Source organism: Echinops telfairi, unplaced genomic scaffold (assembly GCF_000313985.2).
Source record: "Echinops telfairi isolate 266 unplaced genomic scaffold, ASM31398v2 ScPeMD7_9;HRSCAF=40, whole genome shotgun sequence".
Lineage (NCBI taxonomy): Eukaryota > Metazoa > Chordata > Mammalia > Afrosoricida > Tenrecidae > Echinops > Echinops telfairi.
The window spans coordinates 2,424,400-2,435,456 of NW_022103906.1; the positions used below are offsets into that span (position 1 = coordinate 2,424,400).

General features: G+C 40.0%; 1 non-coding gene across 1 annotated transcript; it reads right to left on the bottom strand.

The window, feature by feature from the left end:
* Window positions 1-10,268: 10,268 nt before the first annotated feature.
* On the bottom strand, window positions 10,269-10,432 carry LOC115868329. The gene has a single exon (XR_004045511.1). It is a non-coding gene; the product is annotated as a U1 spliceosomal RNA (small nuclear RNA).
* Between the last annotated feature and the right edge of the window lie 625 nt (window positions 10,433-11,057).

Sequence of the window (11,057 nt, forward strand, 5' to 3'; positions counted from 1 at the left end):
GAAGCACACAGGATTGAATCCGGACAAGCTCAGCATTTCACCGAAATGGATGAGCAAAGAGTCTTTTTTTGGTGAGTCAAAGGCTCAGCTACCTGAGAATGTGCCTTCACTTAGCTGAGGGAAGAGTTCTTTCAAAGATTCATTACACTGTGGTTAGAATCCTCTATTAAATAAATATTCTTATTCCTCTAACTTAAAGATGGCCCTAGGAAGATCACCCTTCCAATTGTTAGTTAACACCACAGTGCCTGGGTTACAAATGTCTGATTTAAAGACAAACTTACCCTGTAACAGTAGGTAAATTGGCTCTCACTCTGTAATGATTGAAGCCACAATTCTTCTTTACAATCACCTTCACGTCAAAAGCTATACACACAGCTTTGAATATTGAAGAAGCTTCTAGTCTTTTCTTACACCAACATAAGGCCAAATAAGAACCACGGACACCTGTCCTGACCCATCTGCAAATTCAATTTGAAGACACAGATATGACTACTCTTCATAACCTGGGGGCTGCTGAAAGTACCTATTCTTGAATCCAAAGCCATAATTTCTTTTCTATTTCAATTTTTCAAGCTTACCATGAAAATCTTATATAGTTGACCTTCAGGCACTTCTTAACAGCTAAATCTGTAGTGTGCCACAGCTATTCAGTTGAAATCCTTGTAAGTAATTTTTCAGACTGAGCTCAACTTCTGTGTGTGACGGACTTGGAGTATTCAGAGGCAGTTTGAGTATCACGGGTCACATTTTGGTTCTAACTTTTTCTTTGGAGAAACAATGTGATGTATCTACAAGGGATCATCCCTGTTATATAGACTGAGAAATGGAGGATCAGAGAATTCAGGTAGCTGACCCAGTCAGAGCTAGTCGATAGTAGAAAGATAGTAATGAAACCCAATTCTGTCCCACTCCAACTCCACAGTGTGATAGTGGGTAGTTCTAACCCTCCATTTCTCATTTTGTCTAATGGGATGGCCAACTACCATTGATCAAAATCTGACTCATGGGGACCTTTTAGGATGGAGTAGAACTGCTCCTTAGGGTTTCCCAAGCTGTAAAGAAGAAAGCCTCATCTTTCTCCCTTAGAGGGGCTGGTGGGTTGGAACCGCTGACCCTAAAATTAGCAGCCTAGCATATTGAGTTGCACGTTGAGCTGTTAATCACAAGGTCAGGAGTTCCAACTCAACTGCTCCTCCAAGGAGAAGGTGAGGCTTTCTGTTCTTGTAAAGCTTTACAGCTTTAGCACCCACAGGGGCAAATCCCACAGGCAGTATTAGTCAGAACCCACTCACAGTAGCAGTGAATTTGTTTTATTGAATAATGGTATCTAGTTCATTGAATTGTCTTGAGTCTTATATGGAATTGATTTATAGGAATACATCCAACCACTATCAGTCTGTGGTTGGATGTGGTTAGCATGTAACCCACCACCACTTTTATATTGTGGTGGGTTACATGCTAAGATGCTGAAAGTGATATCAGTATTTCAGATATTAACAGGGTCACCAATGGTGGGTAGGCTTCTGTAGAACTTAAAAGTAATATAGGCTTGGAAGAAAAGCCTAGTGATCTACTTCTGGAAAGTAGCCCATGAAAATCCTATAAATGATAACATAGCACTATCTACCTCACTTGCTTTTGACACATCATCTGGAGGGATCACTTGCTGTAAGATGACATCATGCTTAGTGAAGTAGAAGGACAGAGAGAATGAGGGGGACCCTTGAGGTGGACTGGCAGAATAGCCACAACAATGGATTTCAACATGCTGGTGTTTATGAGGATGATTTAAGAGTTGGAAATGTTTGTTTTGTGTTTTAATTGCATATAAGTTCACTATGAATGAAAAGCAATCCCATGCAGATATTCATTTATATCCATCTATCCATCTATCTATCTATCTATCTATCTATCTATCTATCTATCTATCTATCTAATCGAATCTAGGTATCTATTTTCCAAATAGTTCAAGGAAAAAATCCCATTATCTTTTGTTTTAATTTTTCTATGACCTTTTGAAGCCCCTTTTTTCTGTCTATTGTACCCAGTTCTAGTATCTGGCACAAAGCAGATACAGAATTTTTGTTCCTAAACTTTATAAACTAATTCCAGATATCTGAAATGCTTAACATTTAGTAAATCAATCTCTGATGCTGTTTGTTTTGCTTTATTTCTTAATTGGGGAAATTTACAATAACATACAACACTATTTTTACCCCAACTCTTAAAGCTTTTCATAAGTTGATATCTGTTTTACATGTTGTGATATCTGTTTCCCATCAAACAATTTTGTCTTCCTTTTAATTATTTTAAATATCAATTTGTTTCCATAAAATAATATTGTCATTTAGGTGACCTCAAAATATTAGACTCTAGCTCTTAGGTTATTCTCCTTGAACTATTTTAAGGAAACATGTTCCTAAAACTTTTGAACAGTACAGCCACTCCAGGATAAAAAATAGGGCTATCTGCTCCTATGAAGATTTATAGCCTCCAAAACCCTATATAGAATCATTTTGAGTCAAAATCTACTTGATGACAATGAATTGGCAAGGGAATCCAGGCCTGTGGTGTGGGGATCTACAGTATCAGGCAGGGTAATCAATAAGTACATTATGATATATGTTCCCAAACTCCCATGAAAATAAGGCAAACCCGACGACATCAAAATAAACAAAACCCACGGGGAGGGAGGGTGAGAGGAAAAAGGAAAATGAGGAGCTAATTCCAAGAACCCAAGAGGAAAGTGAATTTGAGAATGATGAGGGCAACAAATGTATAAGTGTGCTTTACACGATTGATGTATGTATGGATTGTGAGAAAATGATTTAAAAAAATAAAATAAACAAAACCCGCAAACCCAAAGAAATAAAACTCCCTGGATATCTGGTAAGCAGAGAAGGATCATAAATAGGCCGGGAGAAGGCTCAGAAGGTTGGGTGTGTTGGGTGTGGGCTTTCAGGCGACGAAGACTGAGGAGTAGTTGAGCTCTAACCATTTGCACTTCCCAGGGATATTATAAAATCAATGAAGAAACTGTTTTCAAATTTTAATTATCATACCACCGCCAATCATCAAATTTCTTTATTCCATCCCAGTGATATCCCTGTCTGAAATTCCACAAAATTTCACCCCTACTTTTTCTGTGGCACTTAGCATTTCCTTGAGATATCCTTTGGACTCTTCCCACAGGACATAATGCAGTACCTTGCACTGATAGCAAAGATGTCTCAAATTATTATTGCAGCAGCCATAGAAGCAACAGCGTCTAGATCCAACTTGTAGGGAAGTGCAGCAGGAAGCTGTTTCCTGACAGCCTATAGCAACCGCAACTCCAGATCCTCATGTTGAGGAAATGCGTCTAGGAGAGGAACGTAACCAGGGTTGTAGAGATGGGCCATTCCTGCTTGACATAATTCCTCTAATAATCAACCTTTGGGGACTCCACATCCATTTGGCCAGGCTTCTCAAGACCATGGTGTAGTATGAGGCTATTCCTCCAAGATGCCCACCCTTCTGATTCTCCTTCCACAGGTGTCAGACCAACACCTGGTCTGAAGGCTTTCCCCATCTCTTCCTCCCTTGCTTCCTTCACGGGCATTTTACTGAGTCTCTTGCACATCTCCTCTTTTCTTTGCATCTCCTTATCAAATGTCCCGAACTGACACAACATAATAACTAATAGATGGATGAGAAATGAGTGAATAAAATACAAATAGTGAGAAAGGGTTAAAACATAACAACTCTTACCCTATGCAGAATTCAAATTAGAAACTTATGCCCAAATAGGAGAGAGACTGGTGGTCACAGGACTTGGTGAATGCTGATACCTATGTGTAAAAAACATTTTAAAAAATTATTTTATTGGGGGCTCATACAATTCTTATCACAATTCATACATACATCCATTGTGTCAAGCACATATGTACATTTGTTGCCCTCATCATTCTCAAACCATTTGACTTATACTTTAGCCTTAATATCAGCTGCTCATTTTCCCCCTCCTTCCCCACTCCTCCCTCCCTCATGAACCCTTCATAATTCATAAATTATTATTGTTTTGTCATAAGTTACACTGTCCGATGTCTCCCCCCGCCCTCTTCTCTGCTGTCCATCCCCCAGGGAGGAGGCTATATGTAGATTCTTGTAATCAGTTCCCCCTTTCTACCTCATATTCCCTCCACCCTCCAGGCATCACCCCTCTCACCATTGGTCCTGAAGGAGTCATCTGTCCTGGATTCCCTGTGTTTCCAGTTGCTATCTATACCAATGCACATCCTCTGGTCTAGCCAGAATTGTAAGGTAGAATTGGGATCATGATAGTGAGTGGTGGGGGAAGCATTTAAGAACTAGAGGAAAGTTATATGTTTCATCGTTGCTACCCTGCACCCTGATTGGCTCAATTTGAAAGTGTGGCACTACAACACACCAACCCGGCCAACAAAACCAAGCCTCAATACCATCCCATTTGCCCCTAGCTTGAGCCCCTTTTGTATGGGACCCAACTACATAGCTGTGCATGCTTTCCCGAGACAGAAGTTCCATCCATAATGCTACCAAAAAGTTCTAAAAGCTTTGAAGCTCCTCCAAAGCTTGAAGGGTAATTTTAGGACAAAACGGGAGATGATGCTCATTTATATAATATTCCTTTTTAATAACAGCTAGTTCCCCAGGGCTTGATAAAAGTCTGAAATACAAATAAGTGGAAGAAAGTTTTAGAAACCTGCTCAGGTGGAGGGCCATTTCTCTCCTTGCAACCGTGGCGCCCTGTGCTCACTCCCCTCGGGCCCTCGTCTCACTGTGCTGACTGATTGGCCAACGGTGGCCTCCTGCAGGCAGGCATGGGGCCTTATTGTCATTTGTAATATAATTGTAAGATAAATACAATCATTCCCCAACTTTTAATTTTGAAAAATGTCAAGTGGAAAGTATAGTGCAATGAATGTCGTTATACTCGATGCTGTGCTGAGCCTGCCAGGGCCTGAAGCCAAAGGAAAAATCAATGATACTGATCGTGTCTTCATTAAAATTTTTATATCTTTTAAAATACTATTTTATTGTTTAGTTTAGAAAGCAAAGCATTTGCCATCCCAACAATCTTTAAGGGTACAGTTCAGTGACAATAAAGATGTTTATCATGTCGTATTACCATCACCCTTATTTGCTACCAAATATTCTATTTCCCTTAAGCAGTGTGTCTTCCTTCCACTTTCCCTTACTCCTACACTTGGGATCTACGAGTAAATTTTATGCTCTAAGCATTTACCAATATTTACAAGATCTGATGACCTCTTTTCACTCAGAATATTTTCAAGGTTAATCCATATTATCATGTAGTATGTTAGCATGTATCAGGAACAAATATTTTTTCTATTTTGATCTTCATTAATTTCTTGCATTAACTGTAATTTAAAAAAAAATTCTAACTAAAACTATTAATTCTGACAAACTATTTTCTAACTATTATGAATTCTGACTTAAACTATTTTCTAACTATTATTAATTCTGACTTAACCTATTTTCCTTGCTGAGTTCTTGAGCGCCCTGGTGGAGCTGTCAGGTAAACTTTGGAATTCAATAGTAGGACTTCACAGGTGCAAATCCAGCCAGGGGTTTCACAGGAGAAAGAGAAGGTTATTTGCTTTCACAAGGATTTACAGCCTCAGAAGCTGTAGATAAAGCCACTATATGTTGGAATAAATGGCAATGGGCTTAGATTTGGGTTAATGAGTTCTTAGGTGCCTTGTTGGCACCATAGTTATGTAATTAGTTGCTAACCCAAAAGTTAACAGTTCAAACTCACCTAGTGGCTCCATGAGAGAAAGATCCTAAGCTGCGCTTTCATAAGGAATGCAGCCTACAGTCCATGCTGGGCAGCTCCGCATGGGGTTGCTGTGAGTGCAAATAGACAGGCTGGCACCTAACAGCAGCAACTGGGTTCTTACCGCCCCCTGAAGGATTGTGCCCAAGACAAGTGCTGGTCCTAGTATTCTTAGTATTTGATCACATTTGCTTTATTGTCCTCATTCTCTGGCTCTCTCAGGATTGCAATACAGATGTACTTTTATGTATGTATAAAAATATGCATATATACAAATGCATTATATAAAGATATATGATTTAACAGTAGCATCAGGCATTGTAATAGTTAGGATTCATGTCAACTTGGCTGGGCCAGGATTCTCTCATGATGTGATGTAACATGGCGTGGTCAATTCCAAGATGGGATCCTCTGTAAAGCAGTCAAGTCAAGCAGTTGTGGGAAGTTTAAGTTGGGGTACCACTTCCTTCATCTGCTTAAAATCTTTACATGAATACGGGAAAGTTTCATTTAGGTTGTGATCTACTCTTAGTATCAACTTAGCCTTTTGGGAAGAAAGCTCACTTCTGTTGGATCTGGATCCTACATCTGATTCTAGGACCTCTTGTAATATTGCCTGCCAGAGATCATTGGCAGACTGCCAGCATTGGATTCATCTGACTCGGCATCCAACAGTCTATAGTTTTCTTGCTTCATTTCATCAGACCCTGCATGTCAGAAGCAGCCTCTTGCTTACATTTGACCCACAAACTTAAACTGGACTGGACTGGATTTAGCCACTTCAACAATGGTGTGAACCATTTCTTGATGCACATTTCTTTCTATATACATACTTATACACACGCACCTACAGGTATCACTGTTTGCTTCTCTAGAAAATTCATCCTAACACAAGTGTCTTGGCAGTTCCCACATAAATAGCTTCGTCCACTTGTCCTATTAAGAAGGGGATTCTCGTATATAAGCAGAATTGAATATTATACAGTAATATTATCTAGTGAACAGTTCATAATCAAATTTCCAAAATGACTCCGAAGTTTTCTGTCTTTTTAAAAAAATTCAGAATCCAGTCAAGAATATCTCTGTTTAATCTCCATTCTAGAACAATATGCTTCAACCCCACTTTCATGGGCTTTCATGATATCTACAAGTTTGATGGTTTTTAAAAAATAACTTTTTATTGTGATTTGAGTACAAGTTTTTACAAAACAAATTGGTTTTCCATTTAACAAATCATACACATATTTTTTCATAACATTGACTGCATTCCCTGCAACGTAACAATATTCTTCTCACTTCTTCCCTGTTTTCTTTGGTTCCATTAAATCTTTCTTTCCTATCCTGTCTGACTTTTGAGCTTTATACCTGGGCAAAGGCAACCCTTTCAATCTCTAATGGTTGATAGTTCTAAGGAGTACATGCCTCCCTCATGTTACTGTTAACCTTATAGGCCTGTCTGTTGTTTGACTAAGAGTTGAGTCATGGGAGCAAGTTCAATTCCAGGTCTGAATATTGACTAAAGGCTGTAATATCAGACTGTCTTACCAATAAGCCTGGTCTTTTTATGTCCATTCTGGTCTGTTTAATCTCCATTCTAGAACAATATGCTTCAACCCCATTTTCATGGATGTCCATGATATCTACAATTTTGAGGGTAGTTTAAAAAATGAGTTTGATTCCATATTTTTTCCCACTCTATCCAAGACCCTCTATTATGGTCCCTTTGAGAGCAATTGATAGTGATAGTGGTGAACCATATTGTTCTTCTGGTCTCAGGGTTGTGAAATTTGGAATTCATCTGTGGCTTAATTGTCTTTTAGAATAATTATTTCCACATATTTTTCATTTCCTTCACTCTTCTTTGCTCTAAACAGAAAGGAACCAATAGGTACACCTTACAGCACTATTACAAATTTTAAGAGTTAAAACCAATTAATAGACTATTCCACCATCTGATTTGACTCATTTGGCAGCAGTACAATAAAGGGGATTTATTAGGGGGTACCCCAAAAAATCTGAAAATTTTTCAAAGCTATGTATTTTTTTTGTTTTTCTTTTCTTCTTCTTTTTAAAAATTGTTTTATTAGGGGCTGATACAGCTCTTATCACAATCCATACATACATCAATTGTGTAAAGCACATTTGTACATTCGTTGCCCTCATCATTCTCAAAACATTTGCTCTCTACCTAAGCCCTTGGCATCAGCTTCTCATTTTTTCCCCTCTCTCCCTACTCCCCCCTCCCTCATGAACCCTTGATAATTTATAAATTATTATTTTGTCATATCTTGCCCTGTCCGACGTCTCCCTTCACTCACTTTTCTGTTGTCTGTCCCGCAGGGAGGAGGTCACATGTAGATCCTTGTAATAGGTCCCTCCTTTCCAACACACCCTCCCTCCACCCTCTCAGTATCGCCACTCACACCACTGGTCCTGAAGGGATCATCCGCTCTGGATTCCCTGTGTTTCCACTTCCTATCTGTACCAGTGTACATCCTCTGGTCTAGCCAGATTTGTAAGGTAGAATTGGGATCATGATAGATGAGGAAGCATTTAGGAACTAGAGGAAAGTTGTATTTTTCATTGTTGCTACATCTCACCCTGGCTGGCTCGTCTCCTGTCTGAGACCCTTCTGTAAAGGGATGTCCGGTGGCTTGCAAATGGGCTTTGGCTTCCACTCTGCACTCCCCACCTCATTCACTATGATATGATTTTTTGTTCTGATGATGCCTGATAACTGATCCCTTCGACACCTCGTGATTGCACAGGCTGGTGTGCTTCTTCCATGTGGGCTTTGTTGCTTCTCAGCTAGATGGCTGTTTGTTTACCTTCAAGCTTTTAAGACCCCAGATGCTATATCTTTTGATAGCTGGGCACCATCCGCTTTCTTCGCCACATTTGCTTATGCACCCCTTTGTCTTCAGTAATCGTATCAGGGAGGTGAGCACACAATGATATGATTTTTTTGTTCTTTGATGCCTGATAACTGATCCCTTTGGCACCTCGTGATCACACAGGCTGGTGAGCTTCTTCCATGTAGGCTTTGTTGCTTCTGAGCTAGATGGCCATTTGTCTACCTTCAAGCTTTTAAGACCCTAGACACTATATCTTTTGATAGCCGGGCACTATCAGTTTTCTTCACCACATTTACTTATTCACCTGCTTTATCTTCAGTGGTTGTGTCGGGAAGGTGAGCCTCATAGAATGCCAATTTAATAGAGGAAAGAATTGTTGCATTGAGGGAGTACTTGAGTGGAAGCCCAATGTCCTTCGACTGGCTTAATACTAAACCTATAAATATATGCACATAGATCTATTTCCCCATCCTCATATAATATATTTTTATATGTGTATGTGTTTATTTTGACCTCTATACATGCCCTTTGTCTCCTAGCTCTTTCCTCTATTTCCTTTGACTTTCCTCTTGTCCCACTATCATGCTCAGACTTCATTTGGGTTTCAGTAACTCCTCTTGGTTACATTACCCTTGATCACACCCTACCAACCCTCCTACAAATCATTGGTGAGGAGGGTGATGGAGGCTATGGTTTCTTTAAGGCAAACTTATCACCTTCAAAATACTCTCCATTACACTTAATACATTTGTAAAATCTTTGATTCTATTCTTGGAAACATTTTTCAAACTCATCTGTTTGGATGGCTGACAGCACCTCCCTTGTTCTTTTTATTCACCTCTTCTACATCTTCAAATCGCTGTCCTTTTATGTCCCTCTTCATTTGTGGAATCAAAAGGAAGTCACACAGAGCGAAATCAGGTGAGTAAGGTGTGTGGAGCAAGAGAGGAATACTGTTTTTTGTCAAAAATTGAGCTCTGAGATGACTGAATAAGCAGGTGCCTTTTTATGATGGCAAAACCAGTTTCCTGGCTGCCACAAGTCAGGCCTTTTTTGTTTTACACTATCTTTTCAGAACCTCTAAATAGAAAGCTTGGTGAACAGTCAGTCCTGGTAAAAAATGAACTCCAAATGTACTCTGAGTTGACATTTCCATCTGTTCTAGATGTGATCACAAGTCTAGAAGTTTGTCATCAATTGTCATTTCAGCTTTTCTGAAATAAGAAAACTACTCTTATACTTGAATTTTTCCCATATTGCTGTCCCTTTTTGTGTTCAACATCACAACAGTTTCTGCAGCATTTTTCCCAAGCAGGAAACAAACTTTCACAGCTGCATGCTGTTCTCTTAAATCGGCCATCTAGCCTAGCAAGAAAAATGTGTACTAGGAAAGCGCTGCCCAGCGGCAGGGACCCCTTGGAGACTACTTTAAAAACTTTCTCTATGCAAAAAACTAGACAAACAAGTATGAAATGTATTCATTATGTTTAGATGATTAAGCACTCAACTACTAACCAAATGTTGGCAGTTCAAACCCACTCAAGAGAGAAGACCAGGCAATCTATTCCTATAAAACTTTTTTTTTCCCCCAGGGGAGAGCACGAACGCAGTCCCCCACTACCACAAATTATGCAGTCGAGTTTCCCACATTTGGGGAAATCGCAGGGGTCAGCACATCCGGAGTGCAATGGATAAGCCTCGCCCTGGGAAAACCACCTTCGTGATCATGGTATCTCCCCTGCCAGGTAAATATATCCTATAAAACTTATAGCTTAAGAAACTCTATGGGATAGTTGTACTCTGTGATAAAACTAAACTCGCCACCATTGAGTCCATTCTGACTCAGAGCGACCCAGTCAGACAGGGCCGACCTGCCCCTGTGGGTTTCTGAGACTGTAACTTTTCACAGGGATCAGGAAGCCTGGTCTGTAGCCCATGGAGTAGCTGGTGGTTTCCAATTGCTAACCTTGCAGGTAGCAGGCCAATGCCTAACCACTCCACTAGCAGGGTACCAGTTCTGCCATATAGGGTAGCTTTACATTACAACTGACTCAACAGCACACCAAACAGCATTTATCTCTAGCAGGAGCGTTGGTGGTTCGGTGGTAGAACGCTTAACCTCCATGACGGAGACCAGGGCTCCATTGCCAGCCAGTGCACCTCAGGTGCAGCCAAAACTCATCTATCCTTGGAGACTTCTGTGTTGTTACAGTGCTGTCAGATTTCAGTGGAACCTCCAAATCATGACAAACCAGGAAGAGAAAGTCTTAGCAATCTACTTCAAAAATCAGTCAATACCTGAAAAAAATAATAACAATTTATAAATAATCAAGGGCTCATGAGGGAGGGACAATGGGTTGGGAAGGGAGGGGGAAAAA